Source organism: Zingiber officinale, chromosome 10B, assembly GCF_018446385.1.
Source record: "Zingiber officinale cultivar Zhangliang chromosome 10B, Zo_v1.1, whole genome shotgun sequence".
Classification (NCBI taxonomy): domain Eukaryota; kingdom Viridiplantae; phylum Streptophyta; class Magnoliopsida; order Zingiberales; family Zingiberaceae; genus Zingiber; species Zingiber officinale.
Genome location: NC_056005.1, coordinates 55329520 through 55346643, shown reverse-complemented (window position 1 = coordinate 55346643; position 17124 = coordinate 55329520). Strand labels below are relative to the sequence as shown.

The window sequence follows — 17124 nt, the reverse complement described above, 5'->3', positions numbered from 1 at the left end:
TCTTCTTCGTCGGACTCGGACTCGTTTGATGATTCAGACCATGTTGTCTTCAGTGCTTTCTTAGTCTTGCTTATTCCTTCAAATAACGTAACACCTTCCTCGGTCGAAGTAGTATCAGTCTGCTCATTTCATTTTAATGAATCGTCTATTAAATTGCACTTACTTACGTTCGAATCGGAAATACCTTCGTGTTGCTCGATCAATTTTTGCCACAATTCTTTTGCACTTGAGAAGGGGCCGACGCGGTTCAGCTCCTCATTGGTTAGGCCGCACTGTAGCATGCAAGTTGCTTTAGCATCGACTTCAACTTGTTTCATTATACTAGTGTCCCAGTTGATGCATGAGATGAGTTCTCCAGTGCTATCACGTGGAAGCTCAAGTCCAGTCTGGATAATGATCCACATCTCAACTTGCGTCTTGAGATGATATTCCATCCGGTTCTTCCAATAGCCAAAATCCTTGTCGAAAAAGAGTGGCGGGCGGATCGTGCTAAAACCTTCTTGGAAAGCCATTGAAAATCTTTCACACAAATAAAATAAAAAATCTATTCCAAGACTAGGTCTTGGATTAGTAGTGTGAGAGAAAAATAAAAATAGTAATTCAGGAATTTCAAGAAAAAATAATAAAATAATAATAAAATATTATTAAAATAATATAGAAAAATATTACGAAATTTTTTTGAAAATGCGATATTTCGCTAATACGGACTAGTGGTAAAAAGATGACAGTGAATTTTTCAAAATTAATTTTAGAAGAAAAAAATGAAAGGCGTAAGGTTTTATTTTTACCCTAAACGAAGAAAAAGCGACGAAAAAAATGCTCGAACGGTAGTTGTACCAATTTAGAGCAACCCCTCTCTGATACCAGTTGTTGGATCGAGAAGCGCTAGAGGGGGGTGAATAGCGCTCGTGGCTATTTCATTCGATTCGTAAAACACTAATCGAGTAAAGCAGCGGAAATAAAAAAAAACACAACGCAAACACAAGGTATTGTTGGTGCGGGAAGCATCCGACGATCGAACCCAAGTTTTGATAATGGCAAAGGGTTCAAAGTTAAGTCTTGTTATTATCTAACATGTTGAATGAGTGTTTCAGGAAAGTCCTAACTGCGGTTAGGCAGGTGAAAACCCTAGGGGGTGGTAACCCTAGGTCCTAGGGGGACACAGTTTCCTTCTATAATCAACAACACACACTATAAGTGATATCATTTCCCAACTTATCGGGCTTATTGATTCATCGAACTAAATCTCACCCATTGATAAATTATAGAAATAAATATCAAATATATGTGTTTGTTATTATATTAGGATTAAGAGCACATACTTCCATAATAACTGAGGTATTTGTTCCTTTATAAAGTCAGTATAAAAGAAACGACCTCAAATGGTCCTACTCAATACACTCTAAGTGTACTAGTGTAATTATATAGTCAATATAAACTAATTCCTAATTACACTATGACCTTCCAATGGTTTGTTCCTTTCCATTTTGGTCGTGAGCTACTGTTTATAATTTATAAGGTATTGATAACATCATCTTCTGTATGTGGCACCACATACTATGTTATCTACAATATAAATTAATTGAACAACTACAACTAAATGTAGACAATTTGACCAAATGTGATTCTTTATTCAAAATAAATGTTTACAAAAGCTTAGGCTTTCAGTATACACTCTAACAGGATATTGTTTGGGACTAACATGTCTTGCAGGTATAAAATAATGAAGTTTTCCCTCGAATGAACAGTGTCTGAGGCGCCTCCATGGAGCTTGGAGGCGCCTCGGGTGCAAAAGCTGACCTAGCCGCGAAGAAGGGCTGAAGGCACCTCGGTTGGCTATGGAGGCGCCTTGGAAGGCGCCTTGAAGACCTATGAAGGCGCCTTCAAGGTGATAAGCGCAGAATGGTCAGCGCTCATCTGCACGGTGGACTCGGAGCTATGGAGGCGCCTTCGGAGGCTTTCAAGGTGCCTTGGATGCCCTTTATAAGGGTTCTTCGAGCAGCAGTGAAGATCAACAATTGACAAGCTTTCCTTCTGCTGTGTGCTGCTCAAGAAACGACTCTAAAGTGTTGTTGCAGTCGCCGACGACCCGAAGCTTCAGTTATTATTTTGTTGTCGGTATTATTTCAATTCTAGTTATACTTATTTCCTTGTACTTATTCACGATATTTTAGTTGTTGCCCACAGAAAGCGATCAAGGATCGCGGGTCTTCGAGTAGGAGTCAATCAAGGCTCCGAACGAAGTAAACGACTGTGTCTCTGTGTTTGTGTTTATTTACATTTTCGCTGCATATTTTACTCCGATAGTTTTATGAATCGAACGAATTAGCTGCGAGCGCTATTCACCCCCTCTAGCGCTTCTCGATCCAACAATTGGTATCAGAGCGGGGTCGCTTTGAACTGGTGCAACCACCATTCAAGCATTTTTCGTGGCTTTGTCGTTTGTATAGGTTAAAAATAATTTTCATACGCCTTTCGTTTTTTCCCTCCAAAACTATTTTTGAAAAATTAATTTTCATCTTTTCACCATTGGTTGGAATTAACGAAATATTACGTTTTCAAAAATTTGTGGTAATATTTTTTAATATTATTTTAATAATATTTTATTATTTTTTTTTCAAAATTCCTGAATTACTATCTTTATTTCTCTCCCGCACTACTAATCCAAGACTAAGTCTTGGAACAAGTTTTATTGTGTTTATTTTGTGAGATTGTCTTTCTAAAATGACCCATCAAGAAGGCTACAACACTGCACGCCCACCGCTCTTCTCCGGAGATGATTTCGGAGATTGGAAGGGTCGGATGGAGGCGTATCTCCAGACTCACTTTGAAGTCTGGATGATTGTCAAAACCGGGCTTCAACTACGAACTGACAGCGTCGGCAAGCCACTACCGTACGAGAACTGGGACGTGAACCTTATCAAAAAGGTAGAAGCAAACGCAAAAGCAACGTATACACTTCAGTGTGGCTTAACGAATAAGGAGCTAAATCGCGCCGACCCATTCTCAAGCGCCAAGGAGCTGTGGGAGAATCTGATTGAGCTACACGAAGGTATTCTTGATACAAAAATAGGTAAGCATGTTTTAATAAACAAATTATTTGAGCAGACTAATGCTATTCCGGCCGAGGAAGGTGTTGCGCTATTTGCAGGAACAAGCAAGACGAAGAAAGCACTGAAGGCAACTTGGTCTGAGTCATCAGATGAATCTGAATCGGATGAAGAAGAGCAAGCGAGCCTTCTCGCTCTACCAGTACTAGCACATGTTGTCAAAAACGAGTCCGAGTTCGAGCCTGATTCAGAAACAGAGAGCGAATCAGATGTAACGACCCAATTTTCCCTATTTTGAGTTCTAGATGTCCTTAAAAATATTTGGAAATGCTTTTAAAATATTCTAGAGATTTTTAGAAATTTTTAGAGTATTTTTATGCAATTTTTGGAGGTTGTTTGGTATTTTTACTAAACAAAAGAAGTTTTGACAAAAAACTGTCCAAGCCGAGATTCGAACCATAGACCTCGGACTTGAACCCAACCATGATCAAATCCAGCTAGCCAACTGTTCTGCAAACTTTTTGTGAATATATATGGAACGAAATATATATAGACAGTAGATTGGAACATTTAAAATAAATTGGAGAAAAAGAGGCGCGGCTAAGAATCAAAGCCCAAACCTGTGGCTTCGAGCAAAACCCAACGGACCAACTGTGCCAGCGGTCGGTGTTAATTAAATATGCAGCGACAAATATATAAGCTATAGTTATAATCGAAACCCTAGTTTTAAAAAGGATCAAATTTCTTTTCCCCGAACCCTAAATCCCGTTTCCTCTCCTCTCTCGGCGTCGACGACTTCTGTTCGGGCGAAAATGCAGCCGAGCTTAGGGCTTGGCTCCGGCGGCCGACTGAGGGGGTTTTCTGAGAGTTTTTCACACCGTCGAGATCCTCTCGTCAAGGAGAAGCCGTAGGCATGAGGAGGAGGCCGAGAACTTCACCTCTCCGAAACCCTAGAAGCTGTAGAGTCCCCTTTCTTCGGTTGTAAGTCCAAGAAAAGCCTAAAGTAAGTACTACTCACCTGCGGTAGGAGTAGTTCCGCGATTTTGCTTTCTTCTTTTCCTTGCCGAGCATGAACAGATTCTGTATTGACTTGTTTAAGCATTTCGGTTGGATTTTTGCTAAGCACAGCATGGTTTAAGGAGCTTCGTTTTAGGTTGTGACCTTGATGAGCATGCTCTGTTGTGTAGGGTTTTACAGTTTCAAATTTGAAGTATCAAGTTTTCCAGTTCATGTTTGCTGCCGTGAGGTTCAAAGAAGGATATAAATGGTTTTAAAAAGCCCCTGCCGTGAGTTCATTAAGGATACAAGAGGGGAAAGGTTTAGGGTTTGATATGTAGCTGTCTTGTGCTATTAGTTCCCTTATACCGTGTAGATTGTAGCATTTCTTACTTATGCTGTTAAGTGCCTTATGCAGTTAAGTGATAGCATGTTCTGCCTATGCTGTTAGTTCTTTTTACCATGCAGATTAGAGCATTTCCTGCCATGGTATTTCTATTTTCGAATTTTTTTGATGTCCGAACAGCCTCTAGTCCCAACATCTAGTTATGTTTTAAGCATGTCTTTAGCACTTCAGTGTTGTACCCTTGTGTATCTACATGTTGCCCATAAATTCCAGCAAGTTTGTCTTTCTTTTGGGACTGTGCAGATGGCATAAACAATCTTGTTATAACACTTCAGAGTTAGCTTATTTTGCTACCTTATCTAGCATTCCAGTGTTTAGTTTCCATTGCTAATAGAAGTGCAGTTTTCTTTTTCTAGCTTTTCCTTAGCTTTTTCCTTGCTACTTAAAAAGGCAAGAACAATTCTTTAATTAGTTAGGATGGTTTAGCATTTTCCTTGCTACTCAAAAAGGCAAGAACAATCATTTAATTAGTTAGAATGGTTTAGCATTTTCCTTGCAACTCAAAGGGCAATAACAACCCTTATTTAGTTAGAAGGGCAGCCTTTATTTAAAGTATGCAGTATTAGAATAGCATGAGTCGTATTAGTTTTTAATTTTGGTTCATTCGCAGATTTTTAATGATTAACGTGTGCAGATTTTTGTTATTCACATGTGCAGATTTTTAGTATTCATATGAACAGATTTTAGCATATAGTAGCATGTTGATTTTTGTTTTCCTTTGCTTTAAGATGTGCATGAACAGATTATAACATATAGTAGTATGCTGATTTTTCTTTCCCTTTTCTTTAAGATATGCATGAACAGATTTTAGCATATATATGTATGCACATAGCATTTAGTTTGGACTTTCCTTGCTATAATGAGCAGCTATAAGTAAGAAAAAGATCAAGGTCTAGTTAAAAAGAGATAACAAGTAAATTAAAGTAAGAGGCTAGTACCCGACTTCCGAATGTGAGATCTCGAAAAAATTTAAATAATAGGGTTATTTGAGAAATAGCCTTACAAAATTTTTTTGAAATCTTTAGAAATTTTCTAGGAATTTTTCTGAACTCGTACGGAGGGTTTTGAGGGGATTGGTCGGCGGGTTCGGATAAAGCTTGTTTGGGATACCTGTTTAAGTGAGGAAATGTTTATTATATAAATTCCTTTTCTTTTAATTCTTTTCCCAAATAAGAAACGCCGATCCCTTTTGAATCCCGAACCTGAACCTCTTCCCTGTGATTTCCCGATCTCTTCTCCCCTTCTTCTATTCTCTCTTGCGGACGAAGCAAAGCCGACGGTTCCGGCGGCTGTTGACCTCGACGGAGACCAGTGGAATCACTGGAGCTTGCTGGAGCACGACAGGACTGGTGGAGTACAGATCTTCTTCGGTCGAGGGGTTGCGGTCCGGTGGATTCAGCGACCGATCGTCGGCGATACGGCAGCTAGGGCACGGCGGGGGGCTTGATTCGTGTCGTCTCCTAGCCAATCGACCTTCCCTTTCCTCTCCTCGCGTTGCTCACAGTGCGATCCACCCCTTCATTGGCCGGATTTGGATCGAGAGACGCCACCGAGGAGTGATCTTAGAGGTAAGGCATTGCCGGATCTTTGGTGGATTCAAGGTTTAGCTAGGATAGGTTTCTTCTCTGTATTGACCCTTTCTTTTTCGGACCTATGCCCTAGGTTTCTACCTTCGACTCCGGTCAATTGGGGTCGCACGGAGCTGTGTCTGGTGGTGTGCTTTGGTCCAGCGACTCATCTGGTTGCTAATGGCAATGATCTTGGCAAAGGATCAACAGAAGGGGGGCTGTGAGGAAGAGGTAAGATTAGGGTGTTGTGATCTTTGATTTCCATTGTTTGATCTCTTCACTTGATCCGATCCAATGAGATGAGGTGGAGTTTTGTTCTGATTAGTGAGTTGTGTTTGGGCTGTAGGGCAAAGACTAGAGGGGTTGATGCTTGATCAGTAGTCTTACTGCTTGATTCCTTCTTGATCCGAATTGTGGAGTGGAATCAAGCACCTTGTTGTTCTGTTTATAGTGTACCTTGTTTCCAGCAGCATTTCTAGTTTTGGCAGCAACCTCATCTAGAAGATTTCTTGGTCTCAGCAATCTACAGCAGCTTCATCGAGGTAAGGTGTATAGATTTTGTTCTTTGTTTTAGATAATTGATCTTAGTTGTAGATCACTGTGTAATTTGGTTATTTTAGATACATGATCATGTTTAGTTTTGAATTAGGGTTATGTTAGTGGGTTATGTGTAGAATTATTTAGTTTAGTATTAATCTGATGGAATGATTAGGGTTAAGGTAATTAACCCTAGTCAACCGTGGATCATTAATTTAATTGGTAATTAGGGATTAGATAACTAACTCTAATTGACCGTTAGATTTAATTAGGTAGATTGAGGTTGTGTTGATTAGGGTTTTGCCCTAATTTATTTTTAGGGATTTGTATTTAGCTATTCATTTGGATTTAGCTAAATAAAATATATATATTGTTTGACACAGGACTCTGATTCGAGACAGACGTCTCGACGTTGGATTTGGCGTGGGATTGTACCTTCTATTTGAGGCAGGTACCCTTTGACTTATCTTTTGATAATGTCTTATGATATGTGTAGCTTATATATAATTACTAGTGGTAGATAGTAGATTATCTCTTCCCTGGTCTTAGCTAATTGATACCTATCACATGCTTCTTCTGCTAGTTGCTTTACTTTAGGACTGGATGTTTTTATCTCTTGCCATGTGTATATATGTGTTTATAGAGATGGATATGTATATTTATAGTGCTCCACTATATTGGATTAGTTGCTTTACATGTTTGATACATGCTCTTGGATACATGATACTTATATCATTGTTATATGTGATGCTCTTGGATTTATGCTGTTTATAGAGTTTGATTTCTTGAAGCTGCAAATCCAATCAGAAGTAGGATTAGCGTGGTAAGCAAGACATTGAAAATCCCATTAATAGACACATATTGGCCATGAGAACCCTTGTTCTTGTCATTGAAATAAGGTGGGGTAGTTGTCATGCCTCCCAAACTTGAATTAAAAGGATATGGGAGAAGACCCCTAAATCCTTCATTTATCCATTGAACTTCCTTAATGTACGAAGGCATAAAAAATGAAGAAGGATAACGATGCCATTCACTTCCGATGCAAAGCATAGTCTCTGTGCATAAAGGCAAGCATTCCATCAAATTTAAAACTATAATCCAATCAATATAAAACTATAATCCAATCAAATTTACAGGCTATCGCTTCTGCATAATTTCCCTATTGTAATACAAGAGAACTATCAATTTCCAACTAGGGGCAAAGACAACAAAGAAGATGATAGACAAATTATATGACTTTCTTCTATTAAATGAGGCAATATGCAGTAACTCTCAAACTAGCAATGAAAAAGGCAGATATAGTACTCTACCTGTTGCTTGTATATAATAGCCAAGTTGTTGAAGGGCACAGATATCCCTGTTGTAACTGCTAAAATTGCCTTATAGAATGATGCAACAACACTCATCATATTACTGCATGAAGAGAAGTTTCATTAAGGAACAAAAATAAACTATCCGCACAGTTGTCATCAAACATTTCTAAAGCTTACCAATCCATGTATATATATGTTGCCAAGGCTTGACAATGCTTGTGGATGGTTAGGTTGTAAAGCAAAGCATGACTTGGGAAAAATTATTAAAATGAAGTTATTCAACAAGGAAAAAAACAACTTGTTATTATCTCCCTGATTTCAGGATCATATGATTCCAGTTTCAGAACTAAAATTCTTTCAAATCCGTAACATTCTGAACGGTTGGGTTTTTTCTGCAGTTGGGCCCTGTACTTCAAAAGACGGTAGAATCTTTTCGTCTCCTCCCTCCTACGGAAAATTATGTTCCCCCATTTAAGGACCCTTGGAGGTTTTGGTGACGACTACAATGTTTTGGTATGAAACCTTCCAACGTGTCTACAGATGACCTTCATTGTATTTTTTGTATATACCTTGCTTGGTGTTTGGATTTGTTTATGCAAGGAATGAGCACTGCATCATCTACTGGGGATCTTTAACTATGCTTTATTTCTGAAGCAGCTACATCAGCACACTGGGTTACATTAGTTTGCTTTTTGTTCTAGCATCTAAAGCAAAAGAAAGTACATAAAGGATAGAGGATAAGGAATAACCATGACAAGAAACCAGGAAAATATATAATAACAGTAGTCCTTCAAAGACAATGAAAATAAAGTAACTAACTTAAATCTGAAGGTGATGCGTAAGTTCAAAAATCTTAATAAAATAAATTATAAGTCGACATAAAAGGATATAGCTTTATAAGTAATTTAGAAATTATAGACAGTTTTAGCAGCCAACAATAAAATAAATTAACAACAAAACTAACCTAAAGACCTTGTAAATAGATTGCAATTTTAGCAAAGAACACGAACTTGCTCTAGGTGTCGGTGCCATATAGAACGACCTCATAAATAGGTTGCAGCTTCAGCAAAGAACATGAACTTGCTACCGTAGTCATGTAGGATCAGCAAGTACTCACGTATCTTGACTCGAGGAGATTCTTCAAAGTTTCTGGAGAATCTATCATTAGTGGCAATACAGTTTAATGACAGAATCTGCTCCAGCTGTGAATAGCCATGGCTGCCTCGGATGAAATTTACAATCTAAAACACCTGTTCAATTAATAAGTTAATGTTAGGTCTAAGATAGGCAGGAATTGCAATTTTTATTTGAGTTAGAAAGCCATAGTTTCTTAATCTAGACGCGGTAAATGAAAAACAAGGAAAATAACAAAGTTTGCAACACAACTGACCTCTGTCATTAAACTGAGAGAATTTGGTATGCCTAAACTTTTCAGGGCACTTTAGGTTTCATCCTGATTCCAGCCTCAAAGGCTAGGTAACTAGGTATAATGTCATGATTTTTATATATTTCCAATTTGTCAGTGTGTATTAGAAAAAAGAAAGAAACAAAACTGAGATATAAAATAGGCACTAGGAATGACTAAAAATAAGTACAACTAAAATTCATAATTAGGATATCACTAGGAACGACAGTAGTGAAATAGTCTCCTTTCCGATGCCAATCAATTTTTTCACAACCTGCAAAGCAAAAGAATGAATAATAGAAAGGTAGTGGCAAATACTCTACCAATTAAAATAAAGTAATCCAAAGGATTAAGTCTATGTCTAGAAACAATTAAGGTAATTTGATGTGCCTATATTGAAATTAATTACTATACAGATACATATGTACTCTGAAGGGGGGATACACAATGAATATAGCTCACCTTGCAATGCTTTAATCGGATGCAATCATATTTATCATCTCGAACCCATCTCACTGCTGGAGTGGTATTTCCTAAAGCACAGAATCGAGTGCCAACTGATCTGAACAGAAACTAAAATAATATTATGAGTAAAAACACTTACCCTCATCCTCCTCTAGTTTTGATTCCTCCACATGAAGCAACTCCTTGACCCTTGCTTGATTCTCTGCACTTCCCAATCCAGTATCTAAAATAAGCACATCGCATCCTCTGAAACAATGTGTAAATGTATGTCAGAAAAAAGCAGGGTGGAATTAGGCATCGAAAACTGAATTAAAAAAAAAACCTAGAGGGTGGAAATTAAATTACAAAAACCTGGAGGAAATGAACATACAAAAGAAACGCTAACCATAGGTACGGCTCCCTTCTTTTAACATAACCATATTAAATTTATATTCTAACCTAAACCATCCAATATCTAAATTCCCATTAGATCTTCAAGGTTACAATCTTCCATAATCACCTAACATGAAACCTAAATGTCACTGAAACCATTTCAGATTCAGGTTAATCTTTATTTACAACATTCAATTACCCAATATAACAACTCTTATCCTTGTTAACTAGTAACACATCATACCCTTAACCTCCAACACCAGAACAAACAAATTCTTATTGACTCTGCCGTGGATCCAGCTCAAAACACACAGGATTCATTAGGTAACATCTACTGCAACTAATGATCGCACAAGGGTAAGGAACAAGAACTAAACCGTACCTCAATCCCCTACAAACAGAACATTACATAGTGCATCTTCACTAGCCGGATCAAGAAGAAAGAATAACAAGAAGTCATCAAAACAACCTGTTAACAACAACAACAGATCGACCTCATTACCTCTGCACCCTTCAATCACCGGAGACGATCACTGATACGAAGAAGAGATCGATCCAACAGAGCTGTGGTGGCCGGGACCAAAATACCAGTCTCTGCTTCCCAGAAAGAACCACCTGAATCAACACTAGAAAGGATCAAGGTTCGAATTCACAACCAAAACCAAACCCTTACCTCCAAGATCGAAGTTAGGGCAACGACTTGTTCTTGCCGACGAACAGGGACAGAGATCGGGAAGGAACAATGGTTGTTACCTCCTCCAAACAATCGATGCTGGCCTGATCCAACGCCGATGCCCTTGGTTCCCTCCCGACAGCCGGCGAAATCCACCGATCGAGATCCGTCGCCGTTGTTCACCGAGATCAGAGAAGGGAGGAAGGGATCGGGGAGAAAGAAGGTTCGGCTGTAACTAACCTCTCTTCCTCTCAACGCTCCAAGGTCCGCTCTTCGCCGGCGCCACCGAGAGAAGAAGAAATCGCCGGTCTCGGTCGCGTGAAGTCCGAAGTCGCGAGAAGCAGAGGAAGAACAGAGGAGAAAGTCGGGGGAAAAGAAAAGGCTTCGGCGCTTTATAGAGAGGTTAACCCCAAACCCCATCCTCAACCTTTAGCAATCAGACGATTAAGAAGAATGAAAAGAGGAAACGAGAGGTTTTGAAGATGACCGTGTACCCAGCGAGCGAAGAGGCCGAGAAGGAGAAAATGAAGCACGGAGAGCCTTTATGCCTGCAATTTTAGGGTTTTAACAGGCAGACATACTTCGTTATTCTTGTACTGCACTCGATCTCTCTGCTTCAGAAGAAGGAGACCCCTTTACACAAGATCAGAGATCTCGGTGTTGTTCTCTCTTCCTTCGGATTCCCTCATGTTGCCGACCAACCGTGCCATGGTGGTCGTGGGTGTCCTCTAGCTGTTCGGATCTTGTCGGCCCCTACCTTAGCTGGGAAGAGCGAAGAGAGGAAGGAGGAGGAGGAAGAGAGGATCGGACGAGGAGGCAGAATGGAACTACGATTTTGCTTAGGATCGAAGCAGGTGGTTTTGATCCTAATCGGGAGAGGAAGGGGCGTCGATCCAGGAAGGGGAAGAGATCCAAGAAGGGGAAGAGGGAGATGAGGCTGAGAGAGATGGTCGGAGGTTTAGGTTTAGGTTTAGGCTGAGAGAAGGGGCGCGATATTGGTTTAGGTTTGGAGGGAACTTTGTGAAGTGTTATAAATTTTGGCTGGTGGAAAAATTAAATTATTTTTTTTTGGTTCAAAACCGATGTCTATTAACTAAAAAAAAGGCGCTCATAGACATCGGCTAAAAAATCGATGTCTATGAGCGAAAATCTGCGCTTATAGACACCGATTTTTGGAAAAACCGGTGTAAAATACTCTAAGACATCGGTTTTTGCTTAAAACTGTTGTTGTTCCACCGATGTCTATGAGGCTTTTTCTTGTAGTGTTTGTTTGTAGTGATGCTTCATATTGTTACCGGTACAGGGGAGATGTTGTCAGATTTTTGTCTGACAGGGACTCCTTTGGGGGCGTGACACCAGTTGATCTAGAGGATCGCAATGGCAACAGGTAAATCTCCTGAGTAGAGTAGGTGAGGACGCGTTCCCCGTAGAGGGAACAGTAGGCGTCGGGTCGACCTACGGTTTCCGGTCGAAAATCCGAAGTCAGACCCAGATAGTCTGGAGACTGTCATAATATTCTTTATCAGATTCGTACTGTTGTTTTATGTTAACTTTGTGTTGCAGGATATTGTTTGGGGGTAACATGTCTTGCAGGTACAAAATAATGAAGTTTTCCCTCGGATGAACAGTGTCCGAGGCGCCTCCATGGAGCTTGGAGGCGCCTCGGGTGCAAAAGCTGACCTGGCCGCGAAGCAGGGCTGAAGGCGCCTCGGTTTGCTATGGAGGCACCTTGGAAGGCGCCTTGGAAGGTGCCTTGAAGACCTATGAAGGCGCCTTGGAAGGTGCCTTGAAGACCTATGAAGGCGCCTTCAAGGTGATAAGCGCAGAATGGTCAGCACTTATCTGCACGGTGGACTCGGAGCTATGGAGGCGCCTTCGGAGGCTTTCAAGGCGCCTTGGATGCCCTTTATAAGGGGTCTTCGAGCAGCAGTGAAGATCAACAATTGACAAGCTTTCCTTCTGCTGTGTGCTGCTCAAGAAATGACTCTAAAGTGCTGTTGCAGTCGCCGACGACCCGAAGCTTCAGTTATTATTTTGTTGTCTGTATTATTTCAATTCTAGTTGTACTTATTTCCTTGTACTTATTCACGATAGTTTAGTTGTTGCCCACGGAAAGTGATCAAGGATCGCGGGCCTTCGAGTAGGAGTCGATCTAGGCTCCGAACGAAGTAAACGACTGTGTCTCTGTGTTTGTGTTTATTTATATTTCCACTGCGTATTTTACTCCGATAGTTTTACGAATCAAACGAATTAGCCACGAGCGCTATTCACCCCCCACTAGCGCTTCTCGATCCAACAGATATTTACTTGGTTCGGAGCCTGTGGTGAATCCTACTCCAAGGTCCACGCTCGTTGAGCATTTACGTTGGGAAACAACTATAATTTTGAAAAGGATTACAAATTTCAAGTACAATTCACAATAATTAAATATACCAACGACAATAGAAATGACTGTTTCTGAGCTCCGGGTCGTCGGCGTCAAGTTGTAGCTTCGTCGAAACTTCTCGTTAACAGCTGGTTGCGTAAGGATTGCTTGGAAGGTGATATTCTAGACTGCTGCTCGACACCTCCTTTTATACACTGCTAAAGGCGCCATAAAGCCCATCCGAGGCGTCTCTGTTGGATCGAGAAGCGATAGAGGGGGGGTGAATAGCGCTCGTGGCTTTTGTTGGACCGTGATCGTTCGATAGAGGAGGGGGTGAATATCGATTACGAAAATTCATCGAGTAAATGCAGCGGAAAAAGAATAAGAAAAGAGGACACAACTAACACAGTCGATTTACTTGGTTCAGAGCCTGTGTCGACTCCTACTCCAAGGCCCGCACACAAGGGTGCTTTCATTGGACAATTACTAATAATTCAGAATCAGAGTTACAATGGAAGTACAGGAAATATTAGTAAAGAAAATACAAACAATTATGAAATAATAAGAAAGGAACTAAGCTTTGTCGGAGTAGCGTCGCAACGTCGTAGGATTGTTGGAGAGCAGATCGTCAATTCAGAGTTGTTGTTTTGAGCTCCGCCTTTGACCCTCCTTATATAGGAGGCTCAGGGCGCCCCGAATCCTTTTTGGGCGCCCTGGTGTGACATGGCAGGCCGAACCAATGAGCTCCATGTGTCGACGCCGTGAACTGGATAGAACTTGCCTCCGGACGCCCGAACCACCTTTCTCTAGAGACTCCTCCTGCAAGACAAGGTTAGTCCGAGGCAATGTATATCCTGTAAGATAAATTGTTAGCACAGTTTATAGTTTGAATCATAAGGAGTATGAATTAGATTCTGTCTCTCCGAGACCGGAATCTAGTAAAGATCTCGACTTAGAGTTCCGAAATGATTCTAAGTCGGATCGGCGCCTAAGTTCCCTTCCCTGGAATGCATCCTCACAGTCACTCCCTTAAGTGACTTACCTTTACTCATTTGCCAGACGTCCGGTCAGCCCTTCGACCCGTCTGGACTTCTCTCCAGCTATCCGGTCAGCCCGTAGACCTAGCTGGACTTCGTGCCAAGCGTTCGGTAAGCCCGTCGACCCGCTTGGACTTCTCGCCAGCTATCCGGTCAACCCGTTAAAAAAAAAACTTAAATTTCAAAATTAGTTAAAAAAAAAAACTTAAATTTCAAAATTATTTTAAAAACTTAAATTTCAAAATTGCTTTAAAAACTTAAATTTCAAAATTGCTTTAAAAACTTAAATTTCAAAATAACTTTAAAAACTTAAATTTCAAAATTATTTTTTAAAAAAAAACTTAAATTTCAAAATTATTTTAAAAAAAACTTAAATTTCAAAATTATTTAAAAAAAAAACTTAAATTTCAAAATTATTTTTTTTAAAAAAAACTTAAATTTCAAAATTATTTTAAAAACTTAAATTTCAAAATTATTTTAAAAACTTAAATTTCAAAATTATTTTAAAAAAAAAACTTAAATTTCAAAATTATTTTAAAAAACTTTAAAAACTTAAATTTCAAAATTGCTTTAAAAACTTAAATTTCAAAATTATTTTAAAAACTTATATTTCAAAATTACTTTAAAAACTTTAAAAACTTAAATTTCAAAATTGCTTTAAAAACTTAAATTTCAAAATTATTTTAAAAACTTAAATTTCAAAATTACTTTAAAAACTTAAATTTCAAAATTACTTTAAAAACTTTAAAAACTTAAATTTCAAAATTACTTTAAAAACTTAAATTTCAAAATTATTTTAAAAACTTAAATTTCAAAAACGTAAATTTCAAAATTATTTGTTTTCAAAATCCATTAAACCTAAAAACTTTTTTTATATATATTAAAGGGTAGGGCGCCTCCTGGAGGCGCCTCCCATAACTGGAAGGCGCCTCAAAAAGCGGCGGGAAAGTTCCCGCCGCATCACCATTAAGGCGCCTCGGATCAATCCGAGGCGCCTCCTAAACCTACTCAAGGCGCCTTAAACACGCTTAAGGCGCCTTCAGTTTCCATCATTAGAAAACGAACAGAATCCTTCTGTTCGTTTTTCTGCCGACGCCGAGCATTACCTCCGCGTGCAGATTCGAGCAACCAAGGCGCCTTCATCCAATTTAATCTTCCCTCTACACTTGGCAATGGCTCCTAGGTATAATCTCAAGCCTTCCTGTTCATGTTCTCTGCAATACTTCTGCTTATTTCTGTCAATTTCGTGCAAAATCATTGAAAATAGGAAGTGACGACACGTTGACCCTAATCCAGTTAGAATTCCATCAGAAGATATCAGATTTCCCACTATACATCTTAAGGAGACTTTTGCTAACTATGTTTTTGAACCAGTCAAACCTAGATATGTAAATAGGACCTTTTATACCCAGTTTTGTCAGCCATCCATCCAAATGATAGAGTACTATCAACTGGACCAATTGGTTTACTGCACTGATACAGTAAACCAGGAGTTATGTGCACAGTTTTATCACAACCTTGAGAGGGTTGATGATAATATATACTCTACTAAAGTTGCTGGCGTTGACATTGAGCTGACTCCCACCCTGCTACACACCACCCTAGGACTTAGGGTTTCTGAGTCTACTTTTTTATGCTACCCCAGTAGGGACCTGCCATTTGGCGATCCTTATTCCCACATTATGTTAGATACTATCTACACGTATTTCTTTGGGGAAGAGAGACTTGTTGGCCTGACTGAGTTCAAGTCAGTCTCTCTTCGGGTTCAGGACTATATGATGTATAGAGTCCTGACAGCATGTATTTTGCCGATCTCATCTCGGGATGTCCCGAAGATGAGATCTTCACACTCATTTTTCTTGTACGCCCTATGTCATCGATTTGACATCGATATAGCCTTGCATATGTTTCAAAACATTATCTGTGCATCTAGGACATTCACCTCCAGGACAATACACATGCCCTATTGTCATATTCTGACACGTTTCTTTTCGACTATAGAGGGTATAGATGTGACCAGGGGAACAGTCATCCCTCTTACTATATATGACGAGCTAGGATCCCGTAGTTGTAGACTAGTCGGTGCTGATATCACAGCTGATGGAGTTCTAGCCTGGACAGGACGACCACAGCCAGAAGCTGCCCCTATCGCTCCAGCAGCCGAGGATATACCAGGCGAGGGAGAGGAGTGGGCTGATTTCTTAGCCGAGGCTCTTTTCTCAGATCCCTCCCCGTCTGCCAGACCATCCACCTCAGCTGGACCTTCGACATCTACATCACTCTCCGTCGAGGACCGACTTGCTCGACTCGAGGTCGAGTCCATCCAGACACGACGGATAGTTCTCTCTATTCGATCTGAGATAGCTGCCGGATTTACGTCCCTTCATGACGAGATACGACGTCTGGGTCAGCCAGCACCCGAGCATCCCCATGCACCATCCTTAGCTGATGCTCCTCACATGGATGATCCATCTATTTGATATGACTATTTTTATGCATTGTACTATGAGCATCTGCACTTATGTACTTACTTGAATACTTAGTCAGTTTCACAAATTCTGGATTCACTTATCATTTTTTTTCTAGGAAAAATAATTTTCAAAATTCCCAATTTCCTAGATTGTTCAAAAAATTGAAATAGCCTAGGCTTTCCCCCTAGAAATCATGTTCCCCTAGAATTTAGCCAGAGCATCTCACACACACCTAAGGTATACCTTGATTGTGATTGAAAAACATAGAACGGCGTGAGATGCATAGGGTAAAGCCTGGACTCAAGAATGCTTATTTCTGTACATCAATATGAGTCTGGGCGTTAAATACGCAATATACATTAATCAAGTTAAGTCCTCCAGCTCTAGTCAAGTCTATCTGGACCAAAGTAACTTAACTTGACTAACCAAGTGAAAGCTACTGTCCTGTAGACAATCAGCAAGTAAC

At 39.8% G+C, this 17124-nt stretch overlaps 2 long non-coding RNA genes across 5 annotated transcripts; one reads left to right on the top strand and one right to left on the bottom strand.

Annotated features, from left to right (window-relative positions):
• Nucleotides 1–8189: 8189 nt before the first annotated feature.
• Nucleotides 8190–8535, top strand: LOC122030573. Its single transcript, XR_006125479.1, has 2 exons — nucleotides 8190–8383; nucleotides 8471–8535. It is a non-coding gene; the product is annotated as an uncharacterized LOC122030573 (long non-coding RNA).
• A 483-nt stretch (nucleotides 8536–9018) lies between these two features.
• LOC122030572 lies at nucleotides 9019–11523 on the bottom strand. 4 transcript variants are annotated; one of them, XR_006125478.1, is made up of 5 exons: nucleotides 10866–11523; nucleotides 10615–10727; nucleotides 9880–9986; nucleotides 9261–9808; nucleotides 9019–9120 (listed from the first exon to the last, which is right to left on the bottom strand). It is a non-coding gene; the product is annotated as an uncharacterized LOC122030572 (long non-coding RNA). The 4 variants fall into 4 exon arrangements; XR_006125476.1 differs by having other exon boundaries at nucleotides 9026–9808; nucleotides 10866–11212; nucleotides 11280–11523; XR_006125477.1 differs by having other exon boundaries at nucleotides 9026–9808; nucleotides 10866–11175; nucleotides 11280–11522.
• Nucleotides 11524–17124: the final 5601 nt, after the last annotated feature.